Raw genomic sequence first — 21759 nt, 5'->3', positions numbered from 1 at the left:
ATCTCAGTACTAACTTGAAACAGGAACAGCATGGTTATTTATTGTAGCGTGATCTGCACCTCTGCTATACACAGATACTGCAGTCAGGCAGGGTCGTGGCCAGGTCAGTGATCAAGTAATCCTGTTATCTGCATTTACAATGTACGTGCTCCTAACCTTGCATCACCCATACAGATTTTTTCTGTTTACTTTGGTGGAAAGACGCAGCATAGCTGTGAGCCTGCTGTGACCCCGTACAGATGCGGAGATCGGACTTCGGGACGCACTTTGGCGTGCTGTCTAGTTGGGTGAGGTCCCACGAGAGTTTACAAACCTCACATTTTCTTGAATGAGTGCCACATTAATAGGAATGTTTCTTGAACGAGTATCACTGAACCACATAAAAACGACTTTTTTGATGTCTTCAAATGCAGCAGTTCACATACGTTTGCAACCCGATATTTTTCTCCTTTTTTTGCTTGGCCTTTCAATTCCGAATTCACTGGCAACGTCTTTTTGTTTTTGTCACAATTGAGAGCTGCAAAAAATTTGCAGTCCATCCATTATGCCTATCACAATTAAACAAAATAGACAAAACAAAACAAACAGTGTTGCAGTGGAGGACATAATGTACAGTAACTGTAACCAATTTAAACAGAAAATGAACAAGGAAAGGTCAGATTAAATGTGGGAGCATTGGAGAGACCTGATTTGCGTTCTGAAAGACTACCTTTCTTGCTCTTTTCATTTGAAAGAGGAAGCATCAGTTGTTTATAAATGAAAGAAGTTAGACATCTTATTGCTGCTGATGAATGGTTCTCATTTTATTTAAGATGTTCCTGTAAAAGTATATTGCATTTTCTCTTTTTATTTAGGATGTTACCGTATAAGTATTTTATATGGTGGTAATTCTATTTCAGTAAAGACAACACTAAGCCTTTTACAGATTTATGATACATTTTGAGGTTATTTTGGACAAATTTCATTTGAGGCTTTCAGTAGGTATGTCACCACAGACAACATCTGGGCCAGAACCTGAGACCTGTGAGGCAACAGCACTAACCTGTATATATTGCCTGCACTTATTGCATATGTGTTGTTTCTTGCATTTACAATGGCATGCATGATCATTATATTGGCCTCTTAGTTAAGAAGCAGCGTGCTATCCCAGAATGACCTCATAGTCTTAGGAACTATCCTTTCTGCTTTTTGATTACTTGTTCCAGTAGTTCATGAAAACAGAAACCCTATTGCCTGTCTTTTGATAAAATATTAAACCTTACACTTCATGAAGGTGATTTTGTGAAAAAAGAACATTTTGATCATAACAGATTAATAAAAAGTTATTCATTGTTATTTATTAGTGCTAAAATAAAAGCAACATGATAACATTCACCTACTCTGTTTCTCTCTCGATACTCACATGTGGCACTTGGTGCCACTGCTCTACTGCCAAGTTGTTTGCCTGCCTGTCATCTGTGTAGAAGGGTCATTTCACCAGATTTGCTGGCCCAGAACTGAGTCAGCTGTGGAATGGTTAGTAGTGAGGAAGGTGGCTTGTTGGCTGAAGTCTCCAGGACTTTGAACAAATCTGTATCCTCATATGTGATAGTTCTGTATTTAGTGAATGATGCAATCTATTATTTCATTTTGCCTTGTAATTTGTACTGTTTAATTTCTCAAAGTGGCTATGATAGATTGTCCACGTAGCTCTGTGAAGAGGGTTACTTGCGTTCTGCTTTGTGTGTTGTACCCCATTTTTTACACCCATTGCACGCCCAAACTACCTGGGAAGGGGTCTCTCTCTGAATTGCCTTTCCCAAGATTTCTGCTTTTTTTCCCTACAAGACTCTTTTTATGGTAGTTTTTTCCTGTCTTCTTAGGGATTCAAGGCTGGGAGGCTGTCACAAAACAGGGACTGTCAAAGCACATTGAGAAATTTCTAGTGTGATTTTGGCCTATACGAGAAATAAGTTGTTGATTGATATGTAATTTTTCTAACATTTTCTTACTTCAGGTCTGCTAGAATATATGTATTAATTTTAAATAAGTCATGTGCTTTGTGCTTCACAAAGATCGTTCTCTATGTCTTTGGAATTCAACTGTAATTATGGAATAGTTTGTAATTTTGTTTAAACATTTGAGACAGCCAAAGCTCTACTAAAGTCTACCTTGAGAAATGTATTTTGAATTTTTGGCATGAAGTGTTAGATGTAAATACATGTTTCTGAAGTTTTATTTACTGTATGTGAAGTTGAACAATATAATCAAAACATTTAGTGTAAATGTCTTTATTATGTTTTTGTTTAATTATTTATCTTTTCGAAAACTGATTCTTTGATGAAAGCTGCCTACAACATTCTCATAACTATGTTGAGCACACTACCTTCAAAGTTTTATTTTATGTTTCTAAGTTTCTTTTACTTTCCAACTGTGAATTCTATGATTGTTGGATTTTAATACTGGTGGATTTTCATATTCTTAGGGATTCTTAAGGATTGGAACATTTTGTATTTAGCTCATCATAGTCTTGATTTAGTCCACAAATGTTTCTGATTAGAGTGTTAAAATACTATGGAGAGCCATTTTCATCCATTTGATCGTGCAACTGACCATTGGATCTAGAGTCATGGATTCAGTTTGAGGATCCCCATGCAAGTTTTCTCCAAGTGCTTTTGTTTACTCTGTTATTTGAAAGATTCATAGATTGCATACATATTCTGTAGTGGACAGGAACAGTCTTCTTCTTTGGAGGGGAGCAGAATGATGGAGAATAGCTGGGAGTGTATAACATGAGAGTAGTTATTTTCTAAAATGTGTTATTTTTGCATACTTTTCGTGTTTTCCAAACAGCAGGAAAATACCGTGGCTGCATTGCTGATATAAAATAACGATACCTGGTTTGAACTTAAGCACATTCTACATGTGTTTCTGCCGCACTGCTATAATCTTAATAGTTGTTTCAATATATAATTATTATTTTACTACTATTATTTATTGAAATGCAAATCTAATTACCATAAATTTACTGTTTCTTTTCTATTTCTTTGTTTAAATTTACTTTTATAATTCTATACAAAGGTCAATAAACCACAAATCTTAATATTTATGGTCAGTTACAAAATAATAACAGTTCATGTGTGTTATGTTGAAAATGAGAACCATATGAATGCATTGAATTGTAATATATAAGCCTTTACTGACCTCTAGTGGCTTTTAAAAAAATTACCATTTATATAAAAATCATTGCCAAATTTTCACAACCACAAAAACGTACTGTATATTTATGCAACTAAATAAGCCATTATTATTATAATTTCACATGTCCATTTTCTGACCAGTTTAACCTTTATTTATCAATTTTTTTATTTTAATTGAAATATCATAAATTTCTTCCAAAATCAGAAATACCTTTTATTAATTTCACTGATCAAATAAAGTAGACTGTGGATACATTTATCAAAATAATTTATTTTGTTATTTATTTTTTATAAAGAAAATGGAAACATTTACCACTGATTAATTATTTGACTTATAATATAAACATCCAAACTTCTACATCTCTTTTGCCATATCTTCTTATTTAATGGTGGATGAGCCTACTTTGTGCTGGATAATGGACTATCTGTCAGGAAGACTGCAGTTTGTGAGACACAAGAAACTTACTTCTGATATTGATGTGAGCAACACTGGAGCACAACAAAGAAACAGTCCTGTCTCCTTATGTATTTACACCTTACACTATAAATATACCACCATATTATGTCACTTGCACGAATTCCACATGTCTCTGCACTTATGGAGTGTATTAATAAGGGGGTGATACAGAGTATAGCAGTCAGGTGGAGAACTCTGTCTTTTGGTCCAAAGAGAAATATCTCTTCATAACATCAGCAAGATCAAAGAACTGTTTATTAACATTCACTGCACCAAACAGCCTCTGTGTCTCATCACTATTGAGGGAGTTGAGGTGGTGGTGCACTCTTACAACTACTTGAGGGTCCTAATCAATGACAGGTTGGATAGATCTCAGAACACAAAGGAACTACGTATATAAGAAATGGCAGAACAGGCACTTTTCCTAAGGAGACTGCATTTTCTTCAACTCTGTTATGGCCAGTGTAATTTTCTATGCTGTGTTGTACTGGGCTGGTAACATCACTTCAAGTGAGGCCAGCCAAATCAAAAACTTAATTAAAAGGGCAGACTTAGTTATGGGATGCAGTCTGACACGCTTATGATACACTCTTAAAAAAAATGGTTCTCTGATGGCACTTTATGGTTCTTTATTTGGTTGTGTGGTTACTTGTAAAAAAATGCTTGACAAACAACCATTTTATTCCGCGAAGGATTTTTTTACATATGAAGTCCGTTCTTTGTATCTGAAAAACTTCCCAATATGTAGAAACAATCTGGAATCTTTAATGCACGGTAGACTACCTTTCAGGATGCTAGCAGATTGAGAAAACCTGGACTTGTCCTATATCATGGAATGCAGCTAGAGTCCTTTAAAAATCCTGACCTACTAGTATATTTCACAAAACTCTACTGTATTCATGGTTACAGCCTGTTACAGACCTAAAGAAATAAAGGTTCTTTCTGAAATCTTTATGTGGATGTGTCTTCTGCAAACTTTTTAACTTTCTTCCTTTTTAGTCATTCTAGTACGTGTTCAGACCATAGTGTGAGTGTATATCAATATATTTATCTGTTTATAACTGTTTATTTATTTAAAGAACTTCTGTATAAAGCCAAATTTCCATCTGGGAACAAATACAATTGTATCTATGTATTAATTCAGCATCATCAGAAATCACAGCTGATCCTGAGAGAAACATGCACAACACAGGAGAAACACAGCCTTAGCATCACAAAAGAAATACTGATCTGTACATAGGATTCTGCACTGCTATGGAAGGTTTGGAAAATGAATAAAAATTTGTAGTAAAAGTCTTATTTATTTATAGGCCTAATAATAAGGTAATCTGGGGTTTGTCACCTTGTTAAGAAAGTCACAAAAGAGTGGATTCAAATTTATTGTAAGAGACAAATCTAAAGCACAGCGATTTGGCTGCAACCAGTGCCAGCTGAGAGACATTACAGGAGAGTTTTCAAGGAAGTAAAAGGCATCATCCAGGTTATTCTGCTGCTTGCAGGATTATGTAGATGAGTGTTTACTGAAGACTTTTTAATCAAGTTTAACATTTTGGTGCTTACCATTCATTAATAAATACTTATGAAACAGAAAGCACATTGTTAACATAATGGAGGAGACAATAATGTAAAGTATCACTATCATCGCATTAAGTCACAGGATCAGTGCATTTTTTTTAATTAAAATGCAGTGGACAGTATAACCAATATCCATAAATAAGAATTTTGAATGGTCTAATATTGTACAAAATATTTAACAGCTATACCTAATCTGAACATGAAAACGTTCACTGAAACTATTTTTCCTTTTTTTTATAAAATAAGGGCCAGAGTAAATGTTAATGAAAATATTAACTACTTTGCTACTTAAGTGGATTTAAAAGTATTTTAAATGTATTAGTAACAATATCTAATGTAATAAAAATTTAAATTGTATTGTGCTCCTGTCTTCTCCCACAGTCCAAAAACATGCAGGTTAGGTGGATTTACAATGTTGAAACATTGCAAAACTGAGAGAAAAAGCATTTAATATGGTTGAATGGGACTACTTTTTCATTATATTGGAGAAATTTGGGTTTGGCCCGAACATATGTGCATGGATCAAACTACTGTATACCAGTCCAGAAGCTTCAGTTTGTATTAACAACATTATTTCAGACTACTTCAAACTAGAACATGGTACTAGACAAGGATGCCCCCTGTCACCACTGCTATTTGCTATTGAGCCATTGATAGTTCACTTTCAAAATGCTTATGAGATAAAGGGGATTATCAGAGAAGGACTCTAACAGAAAATATCACTATATGCAGATGATATGGTACTATATTGTGAACAGGCTGAATGCACCCTCAAGCAGACGTGGTTACACCCCTGAAACCCCCTCTTGAATGGCGATTCAATGGGAAACAAATACAGTTTTTTACCTCCTCTTTGCTAGATCAGCTGAAGGCTTGATCTACATCTCACACGGCATTTTCAGCATTTAAAAGCCTACACTGCAGCTGTCCTTGTGTCTCACTGCATTGTCTATCTTCCCCCGGACATACTCTTCTTTATTATGCTGTATTCAAATAAAGTTTCTGTTTCTTGAAAACTCTGAATGAATCTGTGCAACTTTGTGACCCAAGAGTGACATATATAGCGTGATATATATATCAGATCCATAAAATTATGTGCATGCAGTCATAACAACACTAGAAGAATCTCAAAAGATTTCTGGACTCATAATATAATATATTATTTAATATATATATAATATTAGATTGTCCACCTTCCCTTTTATCATCACAGATCAGTTTAAATACCTAGGGGTAAACATCACAAGTAAATATAAAGCTGTTTATCAACAAACTTTTGCTGTAGATGGAAAAACTTAAGCAAGACTTGCATAGATGGTCTACCCTTCATCACACTTCAGCTGGAAGAATTAACACTGTCAAGATGAACATCCTTGCTAAGCTTCTTTTTGTATTTCAAAGCATTCCCATATACATTAACAAATAATTTTTTAAGAAGTTAGATTCAATCATAACCTAATTTATTTGGAATTCAAAATATCCACATATCCAAAGGGCAACGCGAAAAAGATCAAAGGCAGAAGGTAGTATGGGTCTACATAACTTTGAATTTTATTACTGGCCGGCAAAAATACAAGCTATAAAAATCTGGGGCCTCATGTATAAATCGCTCACATTGCGATGTATAAAAACTAAACCCTTGGCGTAAAGCCACACACATTTTCATGCCTGCCGTACACAAGTTGTCCGCTTGGTTTTGCAAACTGGTGGCACCCAGCATCAAAGCAGTGCTTTTGTTCCAGTGTGGTTTCCCTTTCTTTTTTAGATCCACATTCCTGACACAGCTTTATGATATACACTGAAATTAACTGCATATCATTTATTAGTTTAAGGCATCTGTTTATAATTAACCTGTAACAATATAATGGTCCACGGAATGGCCAACTATTCCAAATACTATAGCTGCTTTAGCGTTGCTACTCTCACTGCACCACTCAGAGTATTTATTCCACTGTATCTGAGTGTGGAATCATAGCTCTGCATCAGCTTATTGGAAAGAAAATTATCGGGATACAGCATCAAGCACACGCTGCCTCAGCCATGCACTTCACAGCCTTTCCTGTAAGGATCTCGCGGTTCAGAAACAGTTTCATCCCAAGAACTATAAACACACTTAATCAGTCCATCAAGTGCTCCTGGTAGAACTGTTTGTACTTATAAGTACAATTACTTCACTGTAAACTTGTGATAATTATAATATTGCACAACCTGAGCCGCTTTATATAGTGCTTATTTACATATGATGACGACTGCCATCTAAGTTGATTTAGATTTCCAAGCGCTATTTTCATGGAGCTCTTGATATCATTTTTGAGATGAAATGCAGCAAAGAATGTTTATTACATTATACAGTTAAAATTTTAACATCATTTAAATGATCTATATTATTAGCGATGAGCTGGTGCCATATTCAGGGATTGTTCCTGTATGCTTGCTGGGGCTGGCACGACCCTGGATGGATAGATGGGTGGAATAATTAAACATGTACTACGAAGATATTTCAATGTTCCATAAATGTTTTGAAGAATCGGGGTTCTCCGCTTACAGATGGCTTGACATTTATTAAAGAACTGATTGTGTGGCGATTAGTTACTTGGAGAAAGAAAAATAAGGACATGAATTGGGGGTTAGTATGTTTGAAAGACACAGTACTGCTGCAATAAATTGTTTCATTGAAGGTTGCGCATGGCGCAACAAGCATCTTACGGGAGGCTGGAACAATCTCTGGAAGGGGCGCCAGCTCATTGCTAATACTGCGCCACCGTGTCCCTATGTTTAATACATGCTTTAATTTCTATCATGAAAATGATATCAAGTATACATCTTAGTAGTTAAATTGTTCAGAGAGCTGCTACATCATGAATGTAATATATTCTGTGTCCTGTCGGCAGAAGAGAAAGCCCATTTAAGAAGCACGTACTGATTCACACACTTAAGAGTATATAGAATACAAATTTAACATGCTACTTTAGTTACGATGGCATTTGAGAAACTATTAAATTAAACAATTTTAAGACAAAGTTTATGATGTTCTACTTTAATGACAAAATAAGCTACGTGATTAAAGTGGAAATTTCCACCTTTTTTTTCACACTGTGTCCCAGTTTTTTTCTTTTCTCTGTACCCTAATACGCTTCCATATGACACACCTTTTCACTTCTTATTTTTTTCGGGCACTGTGCGACTTTGTGAACTTGAGCTTTCGAGTTTCTCCGACACTCTCTGTCACTTGATCAACTTTCTTTGGTTGTTTATACCACTGTTTAAACCAACAAATAGTAAATTTTTCTTTGCCTGTACTTGGTATTCGCTGAAATTCTTCTTTTTCACCGTGCTTTTGCCATTGTCTTTTCACAGAACGCAAAACATAAGGGGCTATTTATATCGATTAGCATATTCAAAGAGGAGTAATTCTGGGAGGAGTTGATGTGGAGCGACAGGCGCATGCATGTGTGTTAATTTTCATGCTGACCGGGATTTATGTAGCGGAAGAAGGTGGATGTTGGCATACGCACAGATTTATACACCTGGATTTTTTTTGTGCATACGCACATTTTCACTTTTGTCTGTAAGCCATGTTTTAGTGTGAATTCTATGCATGGTGTTTTGCATGAGGCCCCTGGTGTGCTAGCTGGGATAGGCTCCGCCTTCCTCATGACCCTCATCTGGATTAAATAAGTTAGAAATTTGTCTGTGTATATGTGCCCAAAAAAAGATCTAAACACTAGCGTGAAGAGTCGCTCACGTACTGAAGAGTCTATACCTACATGTAGAAGCTGTCATCACAGTTTTCAAAACTGATCTTTTCCTGAATAAAGAGTGGCATTGCACATGTACTTTGTCAGAATGCCCGTATTCATTAAACACAGGAAGCTCTGCAGTCTACTTGTGACTTTACGCTGTAGGAAGATAAGTAAATAAATCAAGGTAAATAGGTAAATAACTTTCAATCTGGCTTTTATATAACATATACATTTTTTTTTTATATAAAGACCATCAGAAAACATAATCACAAACAAAACTTTGCACAATACCTTGGCTAGCTCGGTATGCCCTGCTGTTTCTGCGAAGTTCATACGTGTAGCAGATTCACGGGTAGGATGATGCCCAACCTTCTTGCTGCATCCAAATTGTGCCATCTTTTGCTTTTAGGCCTAGTGCAGCTGCGTTGTTCTTATGTGTGAGTAGAATTTCTTGCAGGGAGGGCTTCTTTTCTCTTTCTCCAATGTAGAATCCTCATCCTAATCTGAGTTCACATCTCTTATAGCATGTGTTTATTTGATCCCAGCCCGAGGCAGGAACAATCCCTGAACGTGGCGCCACCTCATCACTGATGCTATGCCACCAAGTCCTTGCATATTTAATCATTAACAATATACATTATTTAAATGAAGTTTAAAATGTATCTGTATAATGTAGCATATATATACTTTAATGCATTTCATCTTTAAAATATCAAGCGTTCCATGAAGATAGCACCTGGAAATCTAAATCGACTTAGAAGCCGCTCGTCATTATCTGTAAATACTCCCTCTCAATTAAATTGAATTCCTTAAATTGTTATTGTATGGTACAATGAGATTCAATATGCAAATCCTCCATAAATTTATTTTCCTTTAAAATAGTAAAGTAACAACAACAATAATAATAATAATAATAATAGGATAAAAAAACTGTGAAAAATATACAATATGAAAGCATAAGTGGCTCAGGGTGTGCAATATTACAACTGTAATGTAAGTTTACAGTGAGGCAATTGTACTTATAAGTACAAACAGTTCTACCAGGAGCACTTGATGGACTGATTGAGTGCATTTATAGTTTTTGGGATGAAACTGTTTCTGAACCACGAGGTCCGTACAGGAAAGGCTCTGAAATGTTTGCCAAATAGGAATAGTTAAAACAGACCGAGCGCATGGCTGAGGCAGCTTGTGCTAGAAGCTCTATCCCGATATTTCCCCCCTCTCTTCACACAATCTGCGGTAGAGCTGTCCGATCAGCTGCTGTACAGCTGTGATTCCACACTCAGATACAGTAGGTTAAATACTCTGAGTGGTGCACTGACAGTGACAGGTATAGCATTTGGAATAGTTTGCCCATTCTGTGCACCATTATATGGTTATGGGTTGATTACAATCAAATGCCTTAAACCAATAAGTGATATGCGCTTAATTTCAGTGTACAGTGGAACCTCGGGTCACAAACGTCTCTGAACACGTACAAATCGTTTTTCAAACAAAAAGTTCGCCAAACTTTTACATCTGTTCATGACCACACACTCAGATGATGAACAAGCCAGCTTCCCTTCTAGTTCGTATGCGCCGATGATTTCCACACGTGTTCAGTCTCTCCCTGTACTGTACATTGTTCTCGGTGCATCACGCAGAGTGACTCCCCCTCAAAACTGTAACCTCCCCTCAACCCAGCTTCCTCCTATGGTATAGCAGGTCCACAGCTCCCATCAAAAAGGCCAGTTTTACAATAATAAATAATCACCACACTCGCGGCTTAGCGAGGGGCGTGGTAGTGTGTGGCTGAAGCGGTTCCTGAGGAGTTCATGATGTGGGCGTTTCTCACCTAAGTGCACTGGTGAGAAGCGGTCCGCATCCGAAATTGTTCCCAGGAGCTGCTGATTGCCACAACTACCACGTCCTCTTCATAAATAGAAGCGCGAGTCAGCTAAAGGGAAAAAGAAGAGAACAGGAAAGAATGGGAGGTTGCAGGAGAAGGCAGGAAGCAGAAGGAGAAAGCCAGTGCAGGAGAGAGGGAGGGAGAGAGAGCGAGTAAGCACTTGAGAGAGAGAGAGAGGGAGGGCGAGAGAGAGCGAGTGAGCACGTGAGAGAGAGAGAGAGAGAGAGAGCGAGTGAGCAAGCGAGCATGCAGCTGAGCAGGGAGCCTGGGTGTTTGTCTCAGTGTTATTCAATGTTTTTACATTTAGTTTACTATTACACTGTGCATTTTTTGATATAATTAACTATTTTTGTGCTTAAAAATCTTTAAAGAAAATATATTTACATACAGTCCGTACGGTCTGGAATGGATTACATACAATCCTATGGGTGAAATTACTTTGGGTCACAACCAAATCGGGTTGTGACCAGAGTTTTGGAACAAATTACGGTCGTGACCCGAGGGTCCACTGTATTTGATAAAGCCACGTCCTGGGTGTGAATCTAAAAAATAAAGGGAAACCACACAGGAACAGTAGCGCTGCTTTGACACTGGGTGCTGCCAGTTTACAAAACCAAGTGGTGAACTTTTGTATGCAAGGGATTGACCTGGCATGAAAAGGTGCGTGGCTTTACGGCAAATTTAGTTTTTATAAATCGTGATGTGAGCGTGGAAACGGGCATACGCAACATTTTTGTATTCCAGAGTATTCCTGTAGAGACTTCTAAGGATATATTTGTCTGTAAAAAACCTATTTGCTTGGATATAAATTCTGTACAGTTCTTGTCTGCTAATGAAAGTGAGTTAAGACATCAGCTGCGAGATGAGTATGTAGGGCATAGTGATTTAAGCTCCATGATCAAAGGAAGAATTTATGATAGCATCATACTCAGAAGATTTAATCATAGGCAAGAAATTGTTATCTATAAAGAAATAATCAATTCTTGAGTAACAGTGATGCACTAGTGAATAGAAGGAATATGCTTTTGAGTTTGGGTTTAGAAATCTCCAGGGGTCTGATAAGTTGTGATCAGTTACAAACTGTGTTATTCTTTTTTCAGTGTTTGATGTCATTGCCCCTGTGGCAGAAGACCTATCTAGGTGTGGATATAAAACACAACGTCACCAGGCATTACAATTTTAGAGTGTTCACATTGGGGATGGGTGCATATACATTTTGGATGAAGTCCCTATCATCCACATTGGGTGCTTAGATAATTATCAAAATCACTTTAAAGTTAAATAAATTACCCATGATGAAATGAGATTGTTCTGTGTATAAGAATTCCCACACCTCTAGTTTTCCTTGTAAAGCTGAAATGGAATATTTGGCCAGTCCAGTTTTTTTGCATCCAAAACTGATAGTTGCTTAATAAGTGGGTCTCCTGTAAAAATACTAATTTAGCATTTAGACCTGTTAGTTGAGAGATTACTTTCTTTTTCTTTAATTCGTGATTGTGACCTTTAACATTCCAGCTTACAAAGTTAACTGTTTGGTCATGGAAACATTGAACTTTTGTTGACATTTTGTAGTCTTAATTTGATAGTACATTATTACATACGAAAGTTTTGACCTTAATTTCCAATTTTTACAGGAGTTATTACCATGAAGCTTACTGTTACATTTTACAATTATAAGGATTTAAAGGATAGATTAGAAATAGTGTAGAAGAAACATTTTTTATTAGCATAAGAGAATAACAAAATTAACATATAGAGCCATAAAAAGTAATTAAAAGCTTCTAAAACATTAGAATAAGGAAATACGATAGGTCTAGCAAATATTTAACTAAAAATCAGTTATATTGCATTATTTTATAGGCTTACATTAAAATTTCCAAAGTAAAGAAAAGAACAGCTAATTGATGCACCGAGACCAGTTTTGGACAGGATAAGAGTTTGAGAACACCTGTGATTCAAGGCTAGGAAACAATAACATAGAGAAGAGGCCTCTGAAACCAGCTGGGTTGCTGAATCAGCAGAAAGGCTTTTACTATAAGCAGGGTCACGCTGACCTAATGCATGAAGAGAAAATCTTAGTAAATGCAGGCATTAGCAAAAACCTATATAAGAATATATTAGCAATTAACTTTAGTGTAGAAATTAAGACAAATCAAGCATGCCAAGCAATGATCAAATGAAAGCACATACTATACTTCTTTTTAATTAAAGCTCAAGCTTCAGGTCTCTATTATAAAAAGTTTGGAAGGCTTAAGAGAGGAAACACATATTTGGAATTGAAGCCTTGGCCAGTGAGAGAAAACGGGAACAGCATAGAAAGATTACAAATTCCATAAGGGGGCCAGTAATAGGAAAAGTAAGGAAATGATAAGGGTTTCCATGGAAACGCAAAGTTAGGGTTGCCTAACGCAGCCTTCTCCAGTTTAACAGAACTGACTGTAGTGTATGCCATGGATGATTTTGCAGGAGAATCTCCCACTGATCTCCTTGACTTCCTTCATCAGAAAAATCTGAATGAGAGCATGGGGCAGCTGTTCACTTTGGTATATTTGGCAGTGAGCATTCCTGTGTACACTGCTTCTGTCGAGCTGACATTTTCAGCCCTAAAGCGAAATCAAACTTATGCCAGAAATACCATAGGGCGGGTTCGCCTTTCAGCATTAGCTTCAATGGCAATAGAAAGTGAGGTTTTGATGGAACTGAAGCACACGGATAATCTGTACGACAGAGTAATTGAACTGTTTTTGAGGAAAGAGAGGACGATGAATTTTGTTTACAAATAATCCGAATTTTTGGTGAGTAAAATGTTGCGATTTTCCTAAATAATATTGCAAGTTTATGAGTTATTGATGTTTTTCAACAACAACATTTATTTACATAGCACATTTTCATACAAACAGCAGCTCAAAGTGCTTTACATAATAAAGAATAGAAAAATAAAAGACACAATAAGAAAACAAAATAAATCATTAATTAACATCGAATAAAAGTAAGGTTCAATGGCCAGGGGGGGACAGAAAAAACAAAAAAAACTCCAGACAGCTGGAGAAAAAATAAAATTTGTAGGGATTCCAGACCATGAGACCACCCAATCCCCTCTGGGCATTCTACCTAACATAAATGAAACAGTCCTCTTTGGATTTAGGGTTCTCACAAAAGGACTTGATGATGATGGTCACGTAGAGTTCTGCCTTTTAATCCATCCATCATTGTTGGAGCATCATGAAGCTTTGAGTAGGTGTAGGTGGCGCAGGCCACCACCACAAAGAAACCAGAAAAAGAAACAGAAAAGAGAGTAGGGGTCAGTACGGATTTTAGAGCCACCACGAATAGTTATTATGATGAATTGAACATATAGAGTATCAGGATTAAGTTAAATTAAGTTACATTGAAGTTATAGAAAGGCCATGTTAAAATTATATGTTTTCAGTAGTGTTTTAAATTGCTCTACTGTATCAGCCTGGCGAATTCCTATTGGCAGGCTATTCCAGATTTTAGGTGCATAACAGCAGAAGGCCGCCTCAACACTTCTTTTAAGTTTAGCTTTTGGAATTCTAAGGAGACACTCATTTGAGGATCTAAGGTTACGATTTGGAATATAGGGTGTCAGACATTCCGATATATAAGATGGAGCGAGATTATTTAAGGCTTTATAAACCATAAGCAGAATTTTAAAGTCAATCCTGAATGACACAGGTAACCAGTGTAGTGACATCAAAACTGGAGAAATGTGTTCGGATTTTCTTTTCCTAGTTAGGATTCTAGCAGCTCCATTCTGTACTCGTTGCAAGTGATTTATGTCTTTTTTGGGTAGTCCAGAGAGGAGTGCGTTACAGTAATCTAGTTGACTGAAAACAAAGCGTGAATTAATTTCTCCGCATCTTTCAATGATATAAGAGGTCTAACTTTAGCTATGTTTCTTAAGTGAAAAAATGCTGTCCTAGTGGTCTGATGAATATGCAATTTAAAATTCAGGTTACAGTCAACAGTTACCCCTAAGTTTTTTACTTCCATCTTGACTTTTAATCCTAATGCATCAAGTTTATTTCTAATAGCCTCATTGTATCCATTATTGGCAATTACTAAAATTTCAGTTTTCTATTAGATAGATAGATAGATACTTTATTAATCCCAAGGGGAAATTCACATAATCCAGCAGCAGTATACTGATACAAAGAAACAATATTAAATTAAATAGTAATAAAAATGAAAAGAATTAAAATAAAATTAATTTACTCCCCCGGGTGGAGTTGAAGAGTCGCATAGTGTGGGGGAGGAACGATCTCTTTAGTCTGTCAGTGGAACAGGACAGTGACAGTTTGAGAAAGTTACTATTCATCCATTCAGAAATACCAGTAAGACATTGTGTTAGTGAATCGAGAGAGACGGTGTCATCAGGTGCTATTGATAAGTACAGCTGTGTGTCATCAGCATAGCTGTGGTAGCTCACGTTGTAACCTGAGATAATCTGACCTAACGGAAGCATATAGATTGAGAATAACAGCGGACCCAGGATAGAGCCTTGTGGAACACCATATAGAATATCATGTGTCTTTGAGATGTGATTACCACAACTCACAAAGAATTTTCTCCCTGCCAGGTAGGATTCAAACCAATTTAAGACACTGCCAGAGAGGCCCACCCATTGACTAAGGCGATTTCTAAGAATTTTGTGATCAATGGTGTCAAATGCGGCACTCAGATCTAAGAGGATGAGAACAGATAAATGGCCTCTGTCTGCATTTACCCGCAACTCATTTACTACTTTAATGAGTGCAGTTTCTGTGCTGTAAGTTGTTCTGAAACCTGACTGAAATTTATCAAGAATAGCATGTTTATGGAGATGGTCATTTAACTGCATAATGACTTCCTTCTCTAGAATTTTACTTAAGAAGGGCAGGTTAGAGATGGGTCTAGATTATTTTTCTTTAGCAGGGGTTTAATTACAGCAGTCTAATGACGAATTAACTATGTCAAGAATATTATCAATTAGTATGCCTGATATTTCTTTGAACAACCTTGTTGGTATTGGGTCAAGGACACAGGTAGAGGGTTTCAGTTGAGAGATTATACTATGTAATTCAGGTAAATCTATCCTGGTGAAAGCATTTAATTTGTTTATAATGGAGTACCGGGGCTTTGGAGGTTCTGCAGTGTTGGGGAGACATGTTATCTCTAATATTAATTTTTTGATTGAAAAATACAGCAATGTTCTCACAGGTTTCACTGGAAGTATTCTGGGGGCATTCCTTTGTGTTACCTGGGTTTAACAGACGATCAATTGTAGAAAATAAGACTCTGGGATTACTACCATTGTTATTTATAATCTTAGAGAAATAGCAGCGCCTCTCAAGACGGACTGTGTTATTGTATTCTGTTATTTTAACCTTTAATATCTCAAAATGGATAGTTTGTTTAGTTTTCCTCCATTTACGCTCAGGTCTATGACATGTTCTTTTTAAATCAGACATTCTTTGGGTCTTCCATGGAATAACAATGCTAGAAGATTTTTTAACTGTCTTTTCAGGTGCAACTATGGCAACAGCAGCTCTTACTTTAGAATTAAAGTTTTCCACTTTACTATTAACATTATCCTTGCTATTATAGTTGGCACTATAAACGGACTGATTGCTTAGAATGTTTGTAAGTTTTAAAGCTACTGATGAGACAAAGAAGCGTTTTTTAACAATATGCTTCTATCATTATTTCTATATTAAATATTGATTGTTGATATGAAAGTTAAAGTTGTCGACTATTAAGAGTGTGTCATAGTTCGTAATTAAAATTGACATTAAGTCAGAGAATTCCTGTTTAGGAGGTCTATACACGGATAATACTAGAACGCGAGAATCTCCATGAATAACAACGGCGACATACTCGAAGGACTTAAATTTACCAAAACTAAAATCTTTACATTTTAACCGGCTCGAGTAAATGTTTGCCAAGCCGCCCCCCTTTTTTCCCTGGCGGTCTGCACGAGTAAAACTGTAATTCGGAGGCGCAGATTCGATTAAAACAGCCGCGCCGTCTGAGCTAAGGCACGTTTCACGTTTCTATCACTAATAAGATTGTTTATAAAAAATGTCTTGTTAGTTAAAGCTCTAACATTTAATAGTGCCATATTTAATGTTTCTGAGGGGCAGAGCTGAATTCTATGCGCGTTATTGGTATTTGGAACAAAAACTAAGTTATTTTTGTTAACGCCGCTCTGTGTGTATTTTTTATGTAATCTACAATCTGTTTTTATAGTTTTAATGCATTGTTGATCTAAAGTAGTAATTGCAATTAAATTATTGGTGTTTATGCCACACTGCCTAGATTTTTTACGTGCATTTAGATTGGTTATTAGATTATTAATGTTGTGCACTTTAACGGAAGACTGTGTTAAGCCATTATGTCCAATCAAAGCAGTAGCATTACGGAAGGGGTTTAAAGTAGAAATAGACAGTCAAGATAGACGAATTACCTTAGCGATGTTTTCGGAGAAGACCCGGGCGCCAAATCTATTCGGATGCAGTCCATCCCGTTTGAAGAAGCACGGCCTTTCCCAAAAAAGGTCCCAGTTGTCAATAAACCCGATGTCTTGAGTGTCACAGAAGCCTCCCAGCCAGTTGTTTAAACCCAGCAGACGACTGTAGTATTCATTTGATCGTCTGATGAGAGGTAGTGGACCCGAGACGAAAATTTTTGTCGATGGGGTCCTCTCCTTCGTGTCTTTAACTAGGGCTGCGAAGTCAGCCTTGAGAACCTCCGACTGTCGGTGCCTTATGTTGTTTACGCCGGCGTGTAAAATAATGGATCCAACTGCCCTCTTGTGCTTCTCGTAGATGGTCAGCGCCCGTCTCATCACATCTCGGACTCGAGTACCGGGAAAACAAGAAACAAAAGATTTTCGATTAGGGCATGTGATATTGAGGTTTCGTACAATCGAATCACCTACCACGATTACATCACCTGGGGTTGAAGGCAAACTGGGGACACAGAGAGGGTCGAACCGGTTCTGGATTGAGATGCTCACCTGTGCCGATGGAGGTGTTCTAGCCTTGAACCCCCACCTGCATCGTTCTTCATCGGCGTTGTCGTTGCTCCTACGAGTCGCGGGCGTGAAGCTTATTTGCCCTTGGAATTGAGCGGCACGAGGTGGGGTTGATGTTATGTCGACTTCAGATGTCGAGGATGGTTTATCCAGCAGCCGAGCCTTCAAGTCTCTTGAGGTACCTTCGTCTGGACAGGAGTTTCTGAATCTGTTTGTCGAGTGCCTGGAGTTCTTCGACGACGACGGCAACGCGATTCATCTCACTGTCGGCCATTGACTGCTCTTTCCATGTTCTAATTTTTCGCGACTAGCCATGATTAAATGAACGGTAAAAAAGTAAGAGCGAAGCGCGGGTGACTTATCCAGGCAGGCAGGCGACAGCTCAATAGCTCAAATTTGGATATAAGTAGGTTCTATTTAGTCAACAGAAATATCTTTGGTAGGAATGTAAGTTGAATTTAGTCTTTAAATTTCTATGGTGAAGAAAAATTTATGCAATGATGACTAAATTTAACTTACATTCCTACCAAACATATTTCTGTCGACTAAATAAAAATTACTTATATTTAAAATTTAAATAGAACTTGAACAGATACGATAGTTCATAATACCCACGCAGCACTACAGTAAGTGCACGTAAGAGCAGGAGTCATCCGTTTTAACAAGCAGCATATTGCACTGATACGAAATAGCCTGCCCATTTAATTATTTAGGAATGGATAGATAAATTAAGATTTTGTACAAATAATGTTTTTCATTTTTCTTCCTCGATGGATTCTGGCACACCCAGCAACAGTTGCTCGCACCCCAAAGGATATATATAGAAAGATAGATATATAGATATAGATATAGATACTGTAGATAACAGTGACAAAACAATTACATTGATTACATTGACAATCATGTTGCGTTATTTTCAAAATGTTTCCTTTTCTTTTTCATTACTTCTTTAACACACTACTTCTCCGCTGCAAAGCGCGGGTATTTTGCTATATATATATATATATATATATATATATATATATATATATACAGTGGTGTGAAAAACTATTTGCCCCCTTCCTGTTTTCTTATTCTTTTGCATGTTTGTCACACAAAATGTTTCTGATCATCAAACACATTTAACCATTAGTCAAATATAACACAAGTAAACACAAAATGCAGTTTTTATATGATGGTTTTTATTATTTAGGGAGAAAAAAAAATCCAAACCTACATGGCCCTGTGTGAAAAAGTAATTGCCCCTGAACCTAATAACTGGTTGGGCCACCCTTATCAGCAATAACTGCAATCAAGCGTTTGCGATAACTTGCAATGAGTCTTTTACAGCGCTCTGGAGGAATTTTGGCCCACTCATCTTTGCAGAATTGTTGTAATTCAGCTTTATTTGAGGGTTTTCTAGCATGAACCGCCTTTTTAAGGTCATGCATAGCATCTCAATTGGATTCAGGTCAGGACTTTGACTAGGCCACTCCAAAGTCTTCATTTTGTTTTTCTTCAGCCATTCAGAGGTGGATTTGCTGGTGTGTTTTGGGTCCTTGTCCTGTTGCAGCACCCAAGATTGCCTTAGCTTGAGTTGACGAACAGATGGCCGGACATTCTCCTTCAGGATTTTTTGGTAGACAGTAGAATTCATGGTTCCATCTATCACAGCAAGCCTCCCAGGTCCTGAAGCAGCAAAACAACACCAGGCCATCACACTACCACCACCATATTTTACTGTTGGTATGATGTTCTTTTTCTGAAATGCTGTGTTCCTTTTACGTCAGATTTAATGGGACATTTGCCTTCCAAAAAGTTCAACTTTTGTCTCATCAGTCCACAAGGTATTTTCCCAAAAGTCTTGGCAATCATTGAGATGTTTCTTAGCAAAATTGAGACAAGCCCTAATGTTCTTTTTCCTTAACATTGGTTTGCGTCTTGGAAATCTGCCATGCAGGCCGTTTTTGCCCAGTCTCTTTCTTATGGTGGAGTCGTGAACACTGACCTTAATTGAGGCAAGTGAGGCCTGCAGTTCTTTAGACGTTGTCCTGGGGTCTTTTGTGACCTCTCGGATGAGTCGTCTCTGCGCTTTTGGGGTAATTTTGGTCGGCCGGCCACTCCTGGGAAGGTTCACCACTGTTCCATGTTTTTGCCATTTGTGGATAATGGCTCTCACTGTGGTTCAGTGGAGTCCCAAAGCTTTAGAAATGGCTTTATAACCTTTACCAGACTGATAGATCTCAATTACTTCTGTTCTCATTTGTTCCTGAATTTCTTTGGATCTTGGCATGATGTCTAGCTTTTGAGGTGCTTTTGGTCTATTTCTCTGTGTCAGGCAGCTCCTATTTAAGTGATTTCTTGATTGAAACAGGTGTGGCAGTAATCAGGCCAGGGGGTGGTTACGGAAATTGAACTCCGGTGTGATACACCACAGTTAGGTTATTTTTTAACAAGGGGGCAATTACTTTTTCACACAGGGCCATGTAGGTTTGGATTTTTTTCTCCCTAAATAATAAAACCATCATTTAAAAACTGCATTTTGTGTTTACTTGTGTTATATTTGACTAATGGTTAAATGTGTTTGATGATCAGAAACATTTTGTGTGACAAACATGCAAAAGAATAAGAAATCAGGAAGGGGGCAAGTAGTTTTTCACACCACTGCATGTGTGTGTGTGTGTATGTGTGTGTGTATATGTGTGTGTATATATATATGTGCGTGTGTGTGTATATATATATGTGTGTATATACTATATATATATGTGTGTGTGTGTGTGTGTGTGTGTATATATATATATATATATACACACACACACACATATATATGTATATATAATGAAAGCTGTTATCTTTACAACGGTTGACAAACATGGAATGTAACTTGAACACAACACATCCTCCAAATAGGAACCTGATTGAAAGAAACAATGATAGTCAAATCCTTGATGACAGCAACACTCATAACAGTCACAAAACAATTGCGTTGACAATCAGGTTATGTTGTTTTTAAAATGTTTCCTTTTCTTTTTCATAACTTCTTTAACACAGTACTTCTCTGCTGCGAAGCACAGGTATTTTGCTATATATATATGTGTGTGTGTGTGTATGTATGTATGTATGTATGTATATATGTATCTGTGTGTATATATATCTATATATGTGTGTATATATATATATATATATATATATATATATAGTTGTCACGCACGCGCGAGTCGGAGACCGCGGAAGGATCTTGACACACCTGGGAAGACATTCGCCGGCAGGGAATGGCGGGGTACTAACTTTCTCCCTATGCTTCTTTGCAGGAAAAAAGACGCTCCGCCACCATAAGCCAGTTTTGCCCTCACTACATCTACTTCCGCCCTTCCTCCGCCATCTTCCCTGACGTCAGCAATCCCATCCTCCCTCACGATTCCTTCCCAGCATTCCTCCACTTCCGGCTCCTCCTCTTTAAAATGGCCGCCGATGCCATGCTTGGCGACGTGCTTATGAACTGTTGTTTTGTTTGTAACTTTGACCAATTTTTTGCAGTCTATTGTGGATCCTAGACAATATACGGGGCCGGAAAACCCCAAACCTTTGTGCTGTCTCCTCCTCAGTCTGTTACAATATATGTGGATGTGTGTCTGTGTGTATATATATATATATATATGACAGCAACACTCATAACAGTGACAAAACAATAATAATTACATTGTCAATCACGTTACGTCATTTTTAAAATGTTTCCTTTTCTTTTTCATTATTTCTTTAACACAATACTTCTCCGCTACGAAGCGCGGGTATTTTGCTAATTATAATAATAAAACTTAAGTAAGTTTAAATTTGTTAAAGACTGTTTAAGTAATCCTGATTATGTTGTTCAGTATGTGAAAAAGAGCTCTGTAACTGAAGTG

The sequence above is a fragment of the Polypterus senegalus genome, chromosome 2 (genome assembly GCF_016835505.1).
Source record: "Polypterus senegalus isolate Bchr_013 chromosome 2, ASM1683550v1, whole genome shotgun sequence".
Classification (NCBI taxonomy): domain Eukaryota; kingdom Metazoa; phylum Chordata; class Cladistia; order Polypteriformes; family Polypteridae; genus Polypterus; species Polypterus senegalus.
This window is presented reverse-complemented; position numbering follows the sequence as displayed.